Source organism: Haliaeetus albicilla, chromosome Z (assembly GCF_947461875.1).
Source record: "Haliaeetus albicilla chromosome Z, bHalAlb1.1, whole genome shotgun sequence".
Lineage (NCBI taxonomy): Eukaryota > Metazoa > Chordata > Aves > Accipitriformes > Accipitridae > Haliaeetus > Haliaeetus albicilla.
Window position 1 is genome coordinate 11,845,574 of NC_091516.1, and position 19,085 is coordinate 11,864,658.

Consider the following 19,085-nt stretch of genomic DNA (forward strand, 5'->3'; position numbering starts at 1 on the left):
AAAGAGCATAGTGATATTACAGGTTGCTAGTGACAGAAAAGTATCTGTATGCATGATGAGCAGTGACTCAAAACCTAGTTCCAGCTTTGAAACCCATTGCCTTGTGCAATTTCCAAGCAACAGCACTTTACTGACATTGGTAAGAAGGACAGGAGGATGCTTGCCAAGGTCAGATGGCAAACTGGGATAAACCTTGCTGAAAGGCCAGGCAGACTCCCTGCTGGTCTCTTTCAGTAACAGTCAAGGAAAATCTGCTGAGCTCGGTAAATCGCTAGTGACAAGGACATTTGTTCTTCCCCAAGAACTGGTTCAGACATGTGACAAAGCATCAGGAAGCAGAGAGTGATATTCTTCTGCCACATGGGAGTCAGTACAACATGTGTCCAGCCTGCTTGCCACTTCTGTGCAGCTTGAGTACACACAGTAATCGTAGCTGGTGTGTACTTGGTCTTCTTCCAGGACCCTCTAGAGAGTAACAGAATTAGATCTCTTGTGAGCTAAAAACACCAACTTCAGCCAATATTTTGTGAGACTGTTGGCCTGCTGCAGTTTATATCCAAACCAAATCCTGCCAGTAAACTGGACAGAAGTTTAGCATGTCACATTAAGTGGTTTGCATGAAGTCTGCACAGAGCCAAGAATGGGTTTCTCATTTATTTGGAGGGAAACCTCATGAAATGTTCCATTTCCTATCAGTATTGCCTTTTATGGGTGATATTCAATGACAGTCTTAGGCTACCTGTTATGTTGTTGATTAGTGTGTGAGTAACAAGCCCTTTAATAGATTAGAGCATTCATTTGAAGCCATAGGCTGCAAGTGTGAGTGAGAGCTAGCAGCCTGATAGACAGAGATCTCTCACAGTTCCTTATGTAATCTTCCCTGTAATTAAGATAAAGAGTCATTCTAGTTGGTAAGCTTTGAGTCAAACTTCCCTTTAGCCGTGATGAAAGAACACTGCCATTAATTAGCTATGCATGTAACCGCCAGTGAAACCCTGGAAATTACAGCTGGAATAAGGAGCGACCCTATCTGAGTGCAGCTGTATTTCGCTTTCCTGCAATGTAAATGCATTTTTCATAAATATGTTCCTGTATAATGCAAGTTTTACTTGTAAAGACTTCCTTTGGATGTAATCAAACTTATATTCAAAGCAGATTCAAAAGGCTCCCAGTACACAAGCTGAGAAAATACGAGCAAGATTAAAGCAGAAAGTATATACATCATCTAAAATGATTTGAGGAAATGAAATGAGCTGTGCTATGAAAACTAGAACTAAGCAAGCTTCATCTTCTAAGGATTTGTATGCGTTGCCCCATAGCCTTCCCCTCAAGCAGTTTCCCTGAAATAAACACAGCTCCCTACAATGCACTCCTCCTCCACCTTGTCCTCCATGCCATGAAGGGCAGCAGGTGGTGCAACCCAGGCAGCCACTGCCAAAAGCAATATATAACAGTGAAGCTCTGCCCACCATTCCCTCCATATGGTACTCTTCCACCCAGGACCTGAGTTTCAAAAAACTTGTTGGACTGCCCTTGCTCACTTTTCAGACATCTCCTTCTGTACTGCACTTGCTTGAAATCTGCAAACAACTATTGGGATGGAGAGAGGGAGAAGTGCCAGTAAAAATAGACAGGCAGGCATATGGTCAATGAGACTGGAAATGTCTTCTTCCATTAGAAGGTCTGGCTAAAACAGAGCAAAAGTTATTTATAAGCCAGCACAGCGGAGGCACTCCCTGAGGTAAGAGAGACATTCTCGAATGACATGGAGAACAAGATCAGTATTGCTGCTTAGCTCATTATTTTATCCCTCACTGGATGCTGACCCCTCTTGTTTTCCTTTCCCTGACCTGCTGCCTGGAAAACTGGGATGTTGATTATAGGATCATTCAAGAACTTTGAATGTAACATAGCTTTTGATGTTAGTGAGAAAGGAAGAAGGGCTATATCCATATCTTTAACAGCTACAATAGTCTAATAATTTGCTGTTAATAATAGACCTTCATTTATAGGCTTAATTACCTTACCAGAGTATTTCTGATGTGTATTTGCACGTCTTACACGCTACTTGCAGCTGTTGCAGTCTTAAGTTAAAGATGGGCCAGAAGTATTGCATTCTTGAGAAATAGCCCCTGTGATATTTTGCAGTCAGGGTATCTCTGTTGCCAAGCATGCTCCATAGTGAAGTGATAGGCATATAACAAGCTGGTTGTCTGGCTGCTACATACCACAGATTAGTTGTCATGCCTCGGTCAAAACAACAAAGCGTGAAATACTTTTCCCTTTACTGAGAAATACAGCATGTCATAATAAAAGACAGGCTCCTTTCCACTCTTACAGAAGCAACTTCCATTATACATTTTGCTTAGGAAACTGTCTGAACAATCAGATAAAATGAAGAATATCTGCAGTATCTTCTGTCCATAATTTGTCTTGAGTTACGTGAATTAAGAATATCACTTGTGTCTCTTCTGTCATAAGATAAAAATGACCACAGATGAATTCATTCAAAACCATTCATTTTTATGGACTCCATGTTCAAGAGAGTTTAATCAATGCCACTGCATGCTGTAATTTGCATCTGGATATATTTCAGCTGAAATAGGGCTAAAATCACAAGTAACTAGGCAACTCCCCCTCATATTCTGGGGGTTTGTTCTATTCCAGTACACATATAGAAAGTGATGGGCTTCTGAATGATGCTAGTAGGAGTACAACTGTAACAAAAGACAGCTAACACCTTTTCAGATTTCTTGAATGTGGCATTTCCTAATCCACCCTCAGAAACAGTCGATACCTTTTGCACCTTTTGCCCAGATTTTCAGAAATGTTAATTAGGAGCATAACCGATCTGTGGGAGGATTCTCAAAGGTTATTTAGAGGACGAGCTTTGATGGGAACAAAAAATGTACAGTACTGAACAGTTTACACTAGCTCTAAAAAAAAAAGTCCAAAACTTTCTCTTCATCTCATAGAAACAAAGGCATTTTTCCTCTCTTGGTACATCATACTTGAACTGTAAGATCAGGACAAAACACTGCCTGAGATGAATCTGCAGCAAGGAAAAAGTTAAACAAATTTTTTACAAGCAAACAAAAAATGAAGAATCCAGGGGACAATTTACAGTGCACTGAATCAGTTCTGTGTGCAATTTGTGACCCACTTTTTATACTAAGTCTGGCATAACAGGCTGAAGAAAATTTTTTTTTATCATAATTGTGCCACAGTTTCCATGTGTATTCTCCTATTTATTTACTGTGCAAATGTACCATAAATCCTTTTGCTATACCATTTGAACAATGCAATAGGATAATGGTAGGCTTGCTTTGGGCATCTTACAGTAATTGCCACTTCTTATCTACTGAGTCATTTCACAGGTTAATAAGAGGTGACAGTCACCAAGGAGTGCCTTGTAAAAACTTGCCTTGTCTGTCACTGGATGAAAGCCCTTTCAAATACCTGTCACAGTGGTAACAGCAGTGTTGCAGCAACTGTGATGGTCTGAGAACATAGATGAAGAGAGGTCTATGGGAAGGAAGAGAATTTCTTTTAACAGGCCAACTAGTACAGCTGGAAAAAGTAGACCAAGCTTGCAAGGCCTACATGCTTCTCTTCAGGTCAGAAACATTAAGAACAAAATTAAAATCTAAATAGAGCTCAGGAAAAAGGAACATGATACCTAGAGAGAAGCAAAGGGTAAGATTCTCACTGGTCTTACCCTCACACTTAATGGAGGTAAAAAGGAGCAGCCCGAACACTAGGAATATCTTTCTGACTCCAGCTCCTGCTAGGTCTTTCAACCTTACTTCCTCCCTGGGACTAGCTCTTTGAACTCAGCAGACACCCACTGTCCAGTCTAAAGGTGAATTTGTACCTGGGCATGCCACTGGCTGCATCTTCCCATCTTCCAGCAGGAGAGCATCTTCTTGTTAATACTGGATTTCCACTTAGTTTTATGCATCTTTTTCTTGAGCTTTGTTGCTAACTTGCAAGGAACATTTGTTACATAGAGAACAGTGATCATGCACCACAATGGACCACTCAAAAGTCACAAGCAATGCTTAAATGCGAAATGTGCCTTTTAAGGTTACTGCATGCATGGAGATTTTGGCAATTGATTTGAAAAGAAAACAGAAATAGAATTACGTATGAAGCAGCAAAGAAAGCACTCAGTGTGAAGGAAGGCTGATGGTACAAATTTTAGATAATATGAAAGAAGAAACAGACTCCTCTGTAGTTCGCTTTCATTCTGCCCCTCCATGGGCTTAGCTGCCTTGTCTTTTATGTTTATGTCAACAACCTGCTGCTTGTTTCAATAGTCTGTTTATTTTTTGCAAAAAAAACCTGTGAGCTAGGGAAGCTCAGGAGCTTACCCATGTGCCAGGGTGGGGGACTTCCCAGGGCAGAGCTGTGGCAGTTGTTGCACCTTACAGAACAGGCTTTTTCAAGAGGGACAATGAATGTGGAACTATTTTCAGAACAAAACACAAAATCTGTGTTCGGCTTGGCTTTTCACATGCTCAAAGCTAAACAACACAACTACTCCCTCGTGCAAAGAGAGACCACAAAGCTCACAACTAGAAATGCACTCACAGCCCCTCTACCACCTAACCAAACTATTCTTCGAAAAGTTGGAAAGATGACCAGGAAAGAGGCACATTATGGTGATAAGGTGAGATGCAGCCCCTGACTGACACATGACAGAGTAGATGCAAGACAAGCTTATGAAGAAATCCCATGTGCACACTGCAAAAGAGACTACCCAGGGCACACATCTCCATGCTTCATGACAAAGAAGTAAGTTCAGTCACTTTTTGGGTGGTGCTGTCATACTCCTCCATCCCCTCAGTTTTCTATGCCAGTTTGCATGCTATTTGGGGGCTCCACAGTGGGGATGAAGTGCTTAATTTCTCTTGGATCTACTGGCTCCTGTTTTTTCGCTTGTGTGGATTTTTTTTTTTTTTTTTTCAGAAATACACAAAGAGTAAGAGAGTGCAGAAAACCCTCAAAACTTGCCCAAGCCTTCAGAATCATTTTACTCAATGTTGAGAGCTGCCTGGCCCAAGGACAAGGGTGTTTGTTCAAGCACATCAGATTCACCACCCTATAGAAATTAAAGTGCCAATGCTGGAGCATGCTTCAGCAAAATAAAATCCCAGTGAAAGAATATCTTTATCCCCCAGCACACATCCACCAGCTCCTTTGTTTCTGTTTCTGCTGATGATATGATGATGAAGAGCACATAAAAAACAAGCACAACTGCTTCTTCACATTTTTTTGTTGTGATGACATAAAATTCTTCCTGGAATGTAAGATGAAACTGGAAGATGCTATTGCTGTAGGTAAGAGAAAAAGAGGCAGGAGTTCCAGATAATGTGCAAAGAAGCCTATGAAATATGTAGCTGTAAAATGAAAAGTTTCAGATTAAAAGAGAGAATTGTCAAAGGACTGATGATATTTTAGTTGTTAAAAGAAAGAAAAATCTGACATTTTATAAATGATGCTCAAGCCTGTCTCCAGCCCATAAATCTAATACATGCACTATAAGATCACAGCAAAAACTTTTGAAAAGCACTCATGTTTGGGCAAATCTCCTTGAAATGGCAGCCACACCTGGCCAGCGAGTCCTGTGAATAGTTACTGCCTTCCATTTCACGGGACTTGAGGAACCTGTGGCAGTACTTCAGAAAGAACTTCTGAAGGACTTTGGTTTTCAGCAAGTGCAATGGGTGTAACTTTTTCCCCAGTATAAGAGGTACTTGCAGCATGATTAGAAAGAGATTCTCCACAGTACATGGTTTCAGTTCACTAAGAACATCAAAAAGAAAGAAGGTGCCATCCTGTATTAAGCAGCGAGGGCTGGAAGGCATAGCATTCAAGGAGCATAATTTGACAATGTGAAATTTCACAATAAGGATAGATCTAATTTAAAAGTGATCATCCACTGTATTGAAACAAAATCAAATTGATATTTACCAGCTGCACACTAAAATTGACTGTTACTGGGACAGTCCACTTTAACAAAGTTAACTATCAACAGATTCCTATATCTAAGAGCACTAGCATACAGACAGTAATGTGCCTTTGTTGTATTTTTTCACCGGTAACTTAAGGTAGCATAAGAACCATGTGTTTTGAATAAATGTTAAGGTAGATGAAAGTGGATGACTTCTTTCTAAGGAAAAAACTATTTTATTGTTAAACATGATGTGTAATTCAATTACATTGTTTTGTCCTCTTAAAAATAAGTGTAACTAAAATTAAGTGTGAAATTATGGCAACACACATTAAAGCTTAAATGTATTGTGACTTAAGAACATACTTAACATTAAGATTCAGGCAGTGCATAATTACTACCAATATTTTAAAGAAAGGAAAAAAAACCCAACCAAACAAACAAACAAAGAAAAAGCCACTGGAGTTAGAACCAGTTTGCTGAAGTGATATTCTGACTTTGGTCAGATTCAACCTCCTCAGAAAGTGCAGAAAGACTGTTTTCTTCATTTTATTTATTCAGCATGTGTCATGTCAATGAGGTATTCTCTCAAAACTGAGAAACTGCAAGTTAAAAGGAAAATATGCTTTCCCCAAAACAAGGTGTGGGAGTCAGGAATCTATTAATTCTACCATCTGAAAGAACATAGGCCCTATGCCAGCAAATATCCAGATAAACAAAGTATTTATGGCTTCTAGAAAGAAGTTAGAAACCTGAAGAGGAGTTAGAAGCTTAAGTGTTTAATTAATTCAGTTCTATAATGATTCCTGTATTTACAAAATTGTTCTGCTTTAAATGCAGAAACAAAATAACATTCAAAATAAAACCTCAATGTGTGAAGAAATGTTGAATGGCTCAGATGACAGTGCATGACAAAGCCTGTCCAGCGAGTCTCAGAGCCACCCTGTGAAAATGGAAGGGCCACAGTTCTGAAATCCCGGATGGGACATTAACATGTTTGCTCTTAATAAAGAACTGCTTCTAAAAAAAACCAGAGTTAAATATATTAATGTAGCATGTAGAAGGGCAGATACTAGAGGAAAAGAAAAGAGGAGGTGAAGGGCCAGCACCCCTACCCCCCAGGTACGACCATTTGAGAAGATACAGGAAGACATGTTCTGTGGCAAGGCTCCATGGCTATGCAGAGACCTGCCTAAACACTTGGTTAACATTAAAGACACAACCTTCCTTCTTAGTAATACAGCTGAGAGAGAATAAGTTTCTCTTTGCCTTCTCCCTAAACCTCGTCCCATCTTACACTGTAGTAAAAAGCTGTGTTACAGTGTACCATAATTTTGATGCAGTACCATCTGCCACATAAATGTAAGTGAGGCAGGGAGGACCCACAAGACATGCTATGATTCAAAACCTTTGGAGACATTCAAGGAGCAAGTCAGCAGTGATCAAGGTTGCCCTCCATCAATTTTCTGAGCCATGGACTTCAACCTTCCATCTCTCAGATGATGTAAGTTTGACTTGCCTTATGTACTTTACAACAGAGATCAAGTTGCATATTCCATGACCCAGACCCTGAGCCTAAGTATATTAAACTTATAACCCTTAATTAGTTAATTAATTAATTACCTCACCCATTAGAAGAGGAAAGAGATGTGGAGTAGAATGAGTTAACTGGTGCTCATTTGGCAATAGTTACAACCTTGCATCTCTGAACATTCAGCTAACATGATGAATGCAGGGAAGTGGTTTATGAATATTCCATATTTTCAAAAAATCCATATAGTGTAATACTGCTTCTAGTATAGAAATAACCATTACCAAAATGTAAGAACACTTCCCAAGCCTCCAGTGTCAACATGCCATAGGAAAGCAAAGAGGACAGCAAATACGAGTATGGCTTGCACCAGGAAAGTTTCAGCCTCATTTTATTTGCTTTATTGGAATTAACAGAAGATCTAATCAAACAGATTTTAGAAGAGTGAAACAGATCACAAATATGCAGTTTCTGTTCTTTGTTAAGCTGAATATGTTTTCATTGCTACATTCAGATGACAAGCAGCTTTGATTTTCCCCTGATAAGCAAATGGCCATCTCTTGGAAAGAACACATTTTGAGAGATGAATAGCTCATGTGCATCTTATCTACTTTGAATTGATTCAGTGTGTTTTCTTCAAAGCAGATTTAAAGCTGAGAAAATGTTAAGGTGACCTAGTTGTACAAGCCAGAAGTAATTAATTTTGATCAGCAAAGTCTCAGCAAAGTAAGAGATGTTAAATTAAATACTTTGAGCCTCTTCGGTCTATTTTGAAAAGTGAACTGAGTCACCCTGATGGAAGCAGAGTATTTTCAACACTGTTGAAGCAGAGTTGATTGAACATCTCTGTGTTTTGAACGTGGGTGGAGCTATCCTCGATTTGTATCTAACTTTAATGCATTAAGATGATCTTTCATTCATACTCATCAATAAAACGAATGTAGCTGTCAATCAGAAATCCCCAGCAGAACAGGGAGAAAGCTGATCAAAACCAGACTTATTTCCCTTAAAACTAAACAAGGAACAATGGCAACCAGCTCAAAATGTCTCTGAAAGGATGAGGCATACAACAAAAATCCAAAGTTTGTTCCAAATAAACAGCACTTTATGCCATGTGAACTCTAAATTATATTAAGCAGTGACTTAATACAAATACAACTGATCTGTGGAGAGTTATGTAAACATCCTACTACAATTAGCCATCATCATTTTCCTTTGCAAATGTTCATAGGAATATCCATTCTTACCATACTGGCTGGAGGCCAGCTACCAGAAGTTATACAAATGCATTCAAGACAAGGAAATCCTAAACTATTACTTCTCAGTAGTGCCCATTCCCACCGAACTTGATGACACGAGACTTTGGCTTCATAGCAATGAGGCCATATACATAATGTTCACTAGCAGCCTTCATTTGTTTCTGGAAGAGGAGAACCTCGATCCATACCACTCCTACCTGTTTGACAACAGTGCCAGCAACAGATGTCCAGAGCCCAGAGGAGGATCACAGGTCAGCAGAAGAGCACCTGAAGAGAAGCACAGAGGAATTCCAGCCAGTAAGTCAGCTTCATCAGGGGCCCAACTGTAAGACACTGCATCAGATGTTTGTCTCAACATTGCTGGGACATCAAAGTCTGGCCTTGAAGAATCGGATTGTCGGGATGCCGCAGCTTCGTGGTGGTAGCTATTGCAAGGATCTCTTTTCCTTCTTTCTTTCTCTTTCTCTTTTTTTTGTATTTGCGAACTCGTGTCAGGCAAATAAAATTACCTGGTGCTTGACTCCATTTTGAGTCTTAATTCTGTTCCCAAGAATACGAGCAAAACCTCGCTCAGGTTTACAACTGGCGCGTGACACCAGCTTAAATGCCTCTATGCAAATGCATGTAGCATGGGGAATAAACAAGAGGAGTTAGAGATGTGCACATGCCTGCAGGGCTATGATCTTATTGGCATCACAGAGAGGTGGTGGGATGGCTTCTATGACTGGAGTGTTGTAATGGAAGGATACAGGCTCTTTAGGAAGGAGAGGCAGGGGAGATGAGGAGAAGGTGTTGCCCTCTATGTCAAAGACCAGCTGGAGTGCGTGGAGCTCTGCCTGGGGATGGATGAGGAGCTGAGCCTATGGGTCAAGATTAAAGAGAAGGCAGGGACAGGTGACATTATAGTGGGGGTCTGCTACAGGCCACGTGACCAGGAGGACAGAGAGGATGAGGCCCTCTATAGACAGATAGAAGCAGCTTCACGTTCACAAGCCCTGGTCCTCATGGGGGACTTCAGCCACCCCCATATACGTTGGAGGGACAACACAGTGGGGCATAAGCAATCCAGGAGGTTCCTTCTCCAAGTGATAGAGGAGCCAACGAGGAGAGGTGCTATGCTGGTCCTTGTTCTCACCAACAAAGAAGGGCTGGTGGGGAATGTGGAAGCTCAAGGGCAGCCTTGGCTGCAGTGATCATGCGATGGTGGAGTTCAAGATCCTTAGGACAGTGAGGAGGGGTCACAGCAAGCTTGCTACCCTGGATTTCAGGAGAGCAGACTTTGGCCTCTTCAGGGCCTCTCTACCTCTTCAGCTTGGTAGAGAGCCATGGGATAAAGCCCTGGAGGGAAGAGGGGCCCAAGAAAGCTGGTTAATATTTAAGGGTCACCTCCTCCAAGCTCAGGAGTGATGCATCCCAGCAAAGAGGAAGTGGAGCAAAAACACCAGGAGGCCTGCATGGATGAAGAATATGCTCCTGGACAAGCTCAAACACAAAAAGGAAGCCTCAGGAGGGTGGAAACAAAGGCAGGTAGCCTGGAAGGAATACAGAGAAATTGTCTAAGCAGCCAGGGATCAGGTTAGGAAAGCTAAAGCCCTGACAGAATTACATCTGGCCAGCCACATCAAGGGCAACAAGAAACACTTCTGTAGCTACGTTGGTGATAAAAGGAAGACTAGGGAAAATGTGGGCCCTCTCCCAAAGGAAACGGGGGACCTGGTTACCTGGGTCATGGAGAAGGCTGCGGTACTCAAAGCATTTTTGTCTTCACTGGCAAGTGCTCCAGCCACGCTGCCCAAGTCGTAGATGGCAAGGCAGGGACTTGGAGATATGAAGAACTGCCCGCTGTAGGAGACGATAGGGTTTGAGACCATCTAAGGAACCTGAAGGTGCACAAGTCCATGGGACCTGATGAGAAGCATCCACAGGTCCTGAGGGAACTGGCAGATGAAGTGGCTAAACCACCACCTGTCATATTTGAGAAGTCGTGGCAGTCCAGTGAAGTTCCAACTGACTGGAGAAGTGGAAACATAACTCCCATTTTTAAAAAGGGACAAAAGGAATACCTAGGGAACTACAGGCCAGTCAGTCTCACCTCTGTGCCTGGCAAGGTCATGGTGCAGTTCCTCCTGGAAACCATGCTAAGGCACATGGAAAATAAGGAGGTGATTGGTGATAGCCAACATGGCTTCACTAAGGGCAAATCGTGCCTGACAAATTTGGTGGCCTTTTATGATGGGGTTACAGCATTGGTGGATAAGGGAAGAGCAACTGATGTCATCTACCTGGACTTGTGCAAAGCACTTGACACCGTCCTGCATGACACCCTTGTCTCTAAATTGGAGAGACATGGATTTGACAGACAGACCACTCAGTGGATAAGGAATTGGCTGGATGGTCGCATTCAAGGAGTTGCGCTCAATGGCTTGATGTCTGAGAGACACTGGAGACCAGTGATGAGTGGTATACCTCAGGGGTCGGTATTGGGACCAGCACTTTTTAACATCTTTGTAGGAGACATGGACAATGGGATTGAGTGCTTCCTCAGCAACTTTGCTGACAACACCAAGCTGTGTGGTGAGATCGACACGCTGGAAGGAAGGGATGCCATCCAGAGGGACCTTGACAGGCTAGAGAGGTGGACCCATGTGAACCTCATGAAGTTCAACAAGGCCAAGTGCAAGGTCCTGCACATGGGTTGGGGCAATCCCAAGCACAAATACAGGCTCGGCATTGAATGGCTTGAGAGCAGCCCTGCAGAGAAGGACTGAGGGGCGTTGGTTGATGAGAAGCTCAACATGATCCGGCAATGTGCATTTGCACCCCAGAAAGCCAACCATATCCTGGGCTGCATCAAAAGAAGCATGACCAGCAGGTTGACGGAAGTGACTCTCCCCCTCTCCGCTCTCCTGATAACCTACCTGGAGTACTGCATTCAGCTCTGGGCCTCCAACATAAGAAGGACATGGACCTGTTGGAGAAAGTTCAGAGGAGGGCCATGAAGATGATCCAAAGGCCGGAGCACCTCTCCTATGAAAACAGGCTGAGAGAGATGGGGTTGTTCAGCCTGGAGAAGAGAAGGCTCCAGGGAGACCTTACAGCAGCCTTCCAGTACCTAAAGGGAGAGTACAAGAAAGCTGGAGAGGGACTTTTTACAAGGGCATGTAGTCATAGGACAAGGAGTAATGGCTTTAAACAGAAAGAGGGTAGATTTACATTAGATGTAAGGAGGAAGTTCTTCACTGTGAGGGTGGTGAGACACTGGAACAGGTTGCCCAGAGAGGCTGTGGATGCCCCATCCCTGGAAGTGTTCAAGGCCAAGTTGGATGGGGCTTTGAGCAACCTGGTCTAGTGGAAGGTGACCCTGCCTATGGCAGGGTGGTTGGAACTAGATATCTTTAAGGTCCCTTCCAACCCAAACCATTCTATGATTCTATGATGCATTTTTTTAGAAAAGCCTGTTTTCTACATCTTTTTTAGCAGTAGCACAGGGTTCCATCAGAGCAGTTTGGACTTTGCAAACTTTCTATAATCCGAATTTTTGTTACAGGCACATAAGAAAACACTAGATATTGATTAGAAAATAAAAGAACCTGTTCTTTCTGGAACGTTTTTCTGACATATCTTCCATTCCTTCTCTGCTTTGTCGAGTTGCAGAAAGATATTTTTCACTCTTTCCTTTTGTTCACTATGCCTGAGCAGACACAGACCTCTGTGTCCTACGGTCCTCTGACCAACCTGCTTCTTTGAGGATGACTGGGCTCTACCACCTCTGTAGTTTGGACAATATTTAAGTCCAGAAAATGATTTCCTGTGGCAATGATGGATTTTAAACAGGCCTAAGCTGCACATACTTGCCCATCACTGACAGCCTCTCCTTAGTGTTGACTACCACTGTTGCCAATTCCCTCCCAAATTATTTGCTACCCTGCATTTCCCTCTCCTTTTCTATGTCTGCCACCAAGATAATGCGCCTTTGTTTCCAGTCTTCCCTTTCTTGCACTTCTCTCCTTAAGCCTGTCCCAGTGTTGCTGTCTTTCCATTTCCCACACCACTGAATACCTTATTTAATTTTTTCAGTGGCTTTTTTCTCCTCTTTTCTATATGTTTGAAGCATCCTCTCCACCTGCAGTTCTCTGTCTCTTCATGTCCTATTTCCCTTCATGGTTAGTAGAATGTTTTATCTGTTACAAAGCACCATAAACACTCTAGCTGCCATATAAATTACACAACATGCCAATGAAAATAAAGAAAAGCAAATACTGCAGCCCAAATACTCACCGCTCAGCTGCCAGAGCTTTCCTTGTTCTTTTAGAGCTGTCTCAGATGCTGACTCCCATTTATACCCACTTGACTGACCTGCTGGCACTGCCAGAATGGTGTAATGTGGTTTAGACATAAATCTGAGTCAGGTTGTAATTCTGCAGTGCAATGGTCTCTCTGAACAGAGCCCTATTCAATGGACTTGGGGGCATTTGGGATCGGTGAAAGGGTTATCCACAGAAACAGCAGTGCCGCACCAGGCCTTTGGTGTCGCAGCTGCAGTTGCACAGACAGGATGCCTGTGTCTGGTCTGGGGCAGGAGCTGTTCCCCTGCATGGTCTCATAAGCGCTCCTCCTCGTCTTGGTGATGGCAAAATTGTATTTCAGGCATCATACAGCAGTATATGGCAGCAACAAGCAGCAGCTCTTCAAACACATGGATCTTTTTGTTTTATAACTTCCAGCTCACTATAATCATCCCTGTCCCTGCCTCTCCATCTCGACTCTTAACATTTCCTCAGACAAAAGCACTCACGCCTCCATCCTCCCAGTGTCCAGCAGCAGCACCTTCCTGCACTGTAGCAACACAACATGCTTGTGTAGGATAAAGCACTTTGGCGGACAGAGCTAGTAACACCTCAAAACATGACCAACAGAACCCCAACCAAACAGCACATGGCTCTGACTGATAAAACCATGCTTACAATTTATATTCTCTTTGAAATGTATCCAAAAAACTCTGAAAAGCAAACACGCCATACAAAAATAGTATACATTTTTGCTATGCAAAAATAGTATGCTCTACTTCCTATTTTAATGCTATTGAAAATCATCCCAGCTTAACAACTCATCTCACAGGGTATAGATAGTGGGAAGAAATCTTTGCCATGGGATTGCTTCTGAGGCCAGCTTCATAATATTCAGAATAGGATCAGACATTTGAATGGGAAGTAAGGGTCTCCCCACATGAGTTATCTAATGCCCAAGATCTAACAGTCCCAGGGAGTCCAGCAATGGAAGCTTTCTCTGAGCCTTGTGCTTGGCATGCCCCTCCTGATTTGGCATGCGGTGCCATGCCTTATCCTTTCCTAATTCAAGCTCCTCTTCCAGACCTGTTTTCTTTCTATGCAGCCGCTTATTATTTATCTGCCTCTGAGGCTCATCTACTTGGTTGCACAATAAAACAAACCCACTGTATCTTAATGTGTGTGTTTAAGGGAGAATTGCCATGGGTTTACCATAAGGTGCAAAATTCTTATTTTACAAACACCACTTTGTCTTTTTTTTCTTTTTTTTTAAATTTTCTGCTGCCCACAACTACCTTATTATTCCTTTCAATGGCCATTCAGAGCATGCAGATTTACAGGGTATGTATCATGTATTTTTATCTTCAGAGACATCTAGAAAACTCTTGTGTCTCCATGATTACTAATAACTAAAGGTTATATAGCCCATCTTCCTACAAATTAATCTCCTTTGCACCTACTGTTGTGTTGTCCATTTCAGAAGACATTGTGAATCCTAAAAATAACTGTAAATAAATGTCACCAGAATAAAGGCTTTTACCTCATGTTTAGGGAACCTATCTGTTGATGCAGTAAAGCTTGCTGTCAGTATTTTACTTTAATTTAACCCTGAATTTCGCTATCTTATTCACACCATTATTTCTAGATCTCTAAAAAACTATGCTAAATAATTCTTACGGCAACTGCATAACTCTGGAGTACATCCCAGATCAGCCATTCTTGTAAAGCTGTAATTACTGAGATTCACACTGCAGAAGTTACTTCTCCTCTAGGGCAGACACTGCCCTTGCAGCTCTACCAGAACTGGCTGGATGTGGGCTATTGCATGAACTCTCAACTGCTAGTTATCACCGCTCAGCTGAAGGAGTTAGCATAAGCACTCTTTCCTGTTTCAGTCCAAAATCAAAAAGATTAGCTTACCCACAACAGGGAGGCCATGTGAATTAACCTGACTGCCTTGCCTCAAAATGGATTAGGCTCACTCACCGGATTAGCCATAGAGACTAGGCAGTGTATGAAGATGGTCTCTCCCCTTCTGCTCTCTGCCTCTTAGCTGTCAGCCACTGCATCTTAGTGAGTCTCCGTGTGATTTGCATAGACCCCATCTGCCGTCTAGACAGCACCCAGGAACTCACAGTTGCCCAGCAGGGTGGTCTCTCTCCTAGCCCTTGGCTCCGAGAAAGTCTCAGCAATTGGAAATGGTGAGTGTCAGAGGAGCGTCAAAGCCATGCATGGCTGATGAGTTAGAAATGCAGGTTGGATGCAAGCTGTGCTTAACTAAAGGCAAATAAACTTGATAGGCAATATTGTCGCCTGTTCACACTAAGCTCTTTATAAACTTTCCTTGTAAAAACTCTGCAAAATGTGACTTTACCATAACACCCATAGAAGTGCCTAATTTCAGTATTCATCAAACAGCGAGCTAAGACTTCCAGAGGGTTCATGGTAGCTTCCCAGTAGACTACGAACATTTCAGTGTTCAAAATAAATAGCAGATCAACACTAAGTTACGTGCAAACATAGCAGTGCTATGGAAGTGCCACCTTTTTTATCCATATTCTGTCAAGGGAGATGTTGATACCCAGGGTCCTGTCTGCATGGCACACTGCAGAAATTTTCAAACTAACATCAAACATGATAACTGCAAAGAGAGAGCTGCACAGTCACTTCAGTATGTTAGGCCAAGCACAACAAATACACCTGTTTCCAGGACTGCTTTTGGTAACTGAACTGGTATCTTTTCTCAGCACTGAACTGCTTGCACAGCTTCCATTGCACAGGGTAGACATGCCCTAAACATCTCTTGTATGTGCTGGTAAGTGTGGACATGTTAGTGAAGATTGATGTGCCCCTGCATTCAAGAGTATACTCCTATAGCAGGCGCATCATCACAAATGACACCAAATTCCATGAGATTGTCGATGTGCTGTACCAGCCACCACTCTCGCAATCCTGTCCCCCATGACGCCACTAGCACTCCCCTGGTGATACAGCATTTTGGCTTAATGCTCTTCCTGCTGGGTGAACAAAACTTCCGTTCACTCTGATGGATTCAGAGTTAGATTTGTGCTGAGCACTAACCCAGATTCATGAGCTCCAAATTTCCACCTGCCACTGCTGAAATTGAGAGCTCTACTGGAGTCAGAAGCAGGACGTCTACAGCTCTTACTAAGGTTTGGTTGCCTTGTGTTCCCAATGAAGCCAGAGAAAGGGTCAATCACATAGTTATTGAAGAGCTATGCTGCCTTGCAAGGAGGTTAGTTAGCCCTCTGAATTATCCCAGGTTCAGCTGGATCCTGAAAGCTACTCTGTACCCCACTGATGCCAGCATTACTAAATTCATCCTAGTATTCACTCTAGTGAGCTAGCTACATGGTGATATTGTCAGCCATCTAGACATGAATAATGCAGAGATTTTAGTTGCAATCTCCACATCTTAACTTCCTGAGCTAAGACATTTCATTAAAAGTCTTTAAAAAACACAAGATGGTTAATTCCCTGGGTTTTATACAGACTTTAGTTTTTACTAAGGCTCAGCCCTCACAGAACAAGTAATCCAGGAAAAATAAAGACATCTCTGAATCTGCTTCTGTGCTTGAGGAAGCGTAGGGACTGCTCCATCAGTCTGTTGCTGCTGGATGCTTAGCAGGACTACAGCCCCACTGCTGTTCAGGTAGAACAACCTGGCAACATCAAGCATTAAGGAAAGGATTGTTTCTCTTTCTCTTATCCTAGCCTCATTGCTCATGAGTGAGTACCATCTGTCCTTTCCCCCACCCTAATGCCAAAGCTCCGTACTATGTCAAACAGAGCAGTGCTCAGTTGCCTCTTCACAGCAAGAACATCAATATCATTAAAAGGTCTGCAATGGCCTTTTAAGATCAACACCAGACTGACAAACTATACCCTGGATTAAAAACATGCACAGAGTTCCCTGTATGTCAACAAGTGGAAGATTTTACTGTTTCCAGATCTTCCTCATGATGGAGAGTAATTATTATGATTATATGGCAGAGATACAGCAGCTCAGAGTGTCACTACATCTGTGAGTCATTCACAGCAGTAGAGTTAGCAGAGGCACAGCCTGGATAATGGGATTAGCAAGGCAAGACAAATACATGCCTTGGGAGTGCACACACGTGTGTGCTCATTAGGTGTCAAAATAGATAATTAAGGATTACATTGTATTAAGAAGATCAAGTAGGACTTAGGGCACATTCATGTCAGCTGCACTGGTAAGTTGATCACAGCACCTACAAAGTACTTTCCTCTCTCCCCCCTACCACACATCTTCCCTGTTGTTTAGTTAACTGAAAAGCCTCAATGCCAAAAATAGACACTTAGGCAAAAGAATTTATCTCAGTACATTTCTAAATTTCATAGAAATATTCAGGACTATTGCAGTGTATTAATACAGAAACACATAAGACAGTGCTACGCATTTCTCCTCTTCCATTTCCTAAAAGCCGGCATGATAAAACTTTCCTTCCTTCCTTCCTTTCTTCTGTCCTGGAACAGTTTTTTTCTATTAATAATTGTATGTCCACATGGGAAGGGAATCAATGTGACTGAGGGTTCAGGTACCCCTCATGGCAACTGCAGGCTGGAATCATTAACTATGCATACAAAATTCCCAAAAGAGGGACAGAAATATGCATCAGAGCGCTTAATTTTTTGATACATACACCAAATGGCAGCTACGACAGGGCACTCAAAAATATTTGTTTGTCGTTTCATTTTTGCTGTTCTTTGAGTATGGCTGTGCATTGCACAGACTGTATGTTGGAACTGAATAACAGTTCCCCTCAGGTTTTTCTCCAGTTTTATAAAGGTCTCCTTTATGTAAACTACGTTCTTGTGTCATCTTTGTTATATTCTCCTCTTGCAATTAGAAGCAAGGTGATAAAATGAAGGCTGTCTCTATAAGGATATTAATACAAAACAAAATAACTGCTGTATTGTGGGCAAACCAGGTAATTGTAAATAGTTTGCATCTCCCTAATTTCAGTGTATTTTCTATTCGTTACATACCCTACTGCTCTGTTCAGCTATAGTTCAGCAGTCGTGCGATGGAAGCAGCAATGGTCAGAGACAGTGCCTGTGTGGAGAAAGGACAGAGAGTTTGAATAAAGTCAAATGAGATCAGCATCCAGTAACACTCTGCACTGAATGTCAGAGCACGATTCTTTGTGCTTTCTCCTACCAGTTTTAAAAATGCATGATGGTGTTATTTAGTACATATAGTGTATGCTCTCAACTAAACACCCATAAAGCTTTCACATCACCCTATCACGCATTTCTTTTGTGCTCTGTCTTCGACTGAGAAATGTGCAAGTGTCCGTACCAGTTGGGAGTGTATGGCTGTTGGTGCCTCTAGCACAAAGCAATCTCATTGAGTTTTCATGCTCATCAAGAGCAGCTCTACACCCGCATGCGTATCTTCTTTAACATGAACAAATCCAGCAGTTCTGATTATAACCAAAAATGTGACAAGAAGGGGCAAGCTTTTTTTCTCCTGAAGCAGGAGGCGAGCAAATGCAGCCTCTCAAGAGTCTGTGGGGATGTACAAGAGGGTTGCTCCTCCTCTGTGGACCATCTTATGCCTGATATGGTGTAACCAACAGAGCAGAACCAGTGAGATTAATTAAGCATTTGTGCTCTCTTTCATTTACACAGATAAAAACTGGGAATGATTCCACCGGAGAAATGTAGTTACAGCAGTGTAATTAAGAGAAGAACTACGCCCTGGGCCTCCACACTGACCTGTATCGCCAGTGGGAGAAATTGGTGGCCTGAAATGCCGTGCCAAAACTGAATGCAAACCTGACAGGCAGCAGGGAGGGTTTTGCTGCCTGTCCACGGCAGAGGCTGCATGCTGGCAGCCCACAGCACAGGGGAGGCACCCCCCACACCGAACCCCCATCACGATGGCCTCGCGCGGCTGCAGCAGCTGAGGGAGGCAGGGCCTTAAAACACAGCCTTTTTAAAATGTCACTGAGTAGGTTTCAGCTTAAGTGCACAAGAATAATCTAATTCCGCTCCTACTCTAAGAG

The 19,085-nt window shown here is 42.5% G+C and overlaps 1 long non-coding RNA gene across 1 annotated transcript in view; it reads right to left on the bottom strand.

The window, feature by feature from the left end:
* The window catches only part of LOC138683966 (uncharacterized), a 49,471-nt gene that overhangs the window by 14,020 nt on the left and 16,366 nt on the right, over positions 1-19,085 (bottom strand). Inside the window, exon 2 of the long non-coding RNA XR_011323451.1 lies at positions 18,064-18,130. This is a non-coding gene — a long non-coding RNA (uncharacterized lncRNA). The remainder of the gene's footprint in view (positions 1-18,063; positions 18,131-19,085) is intronic.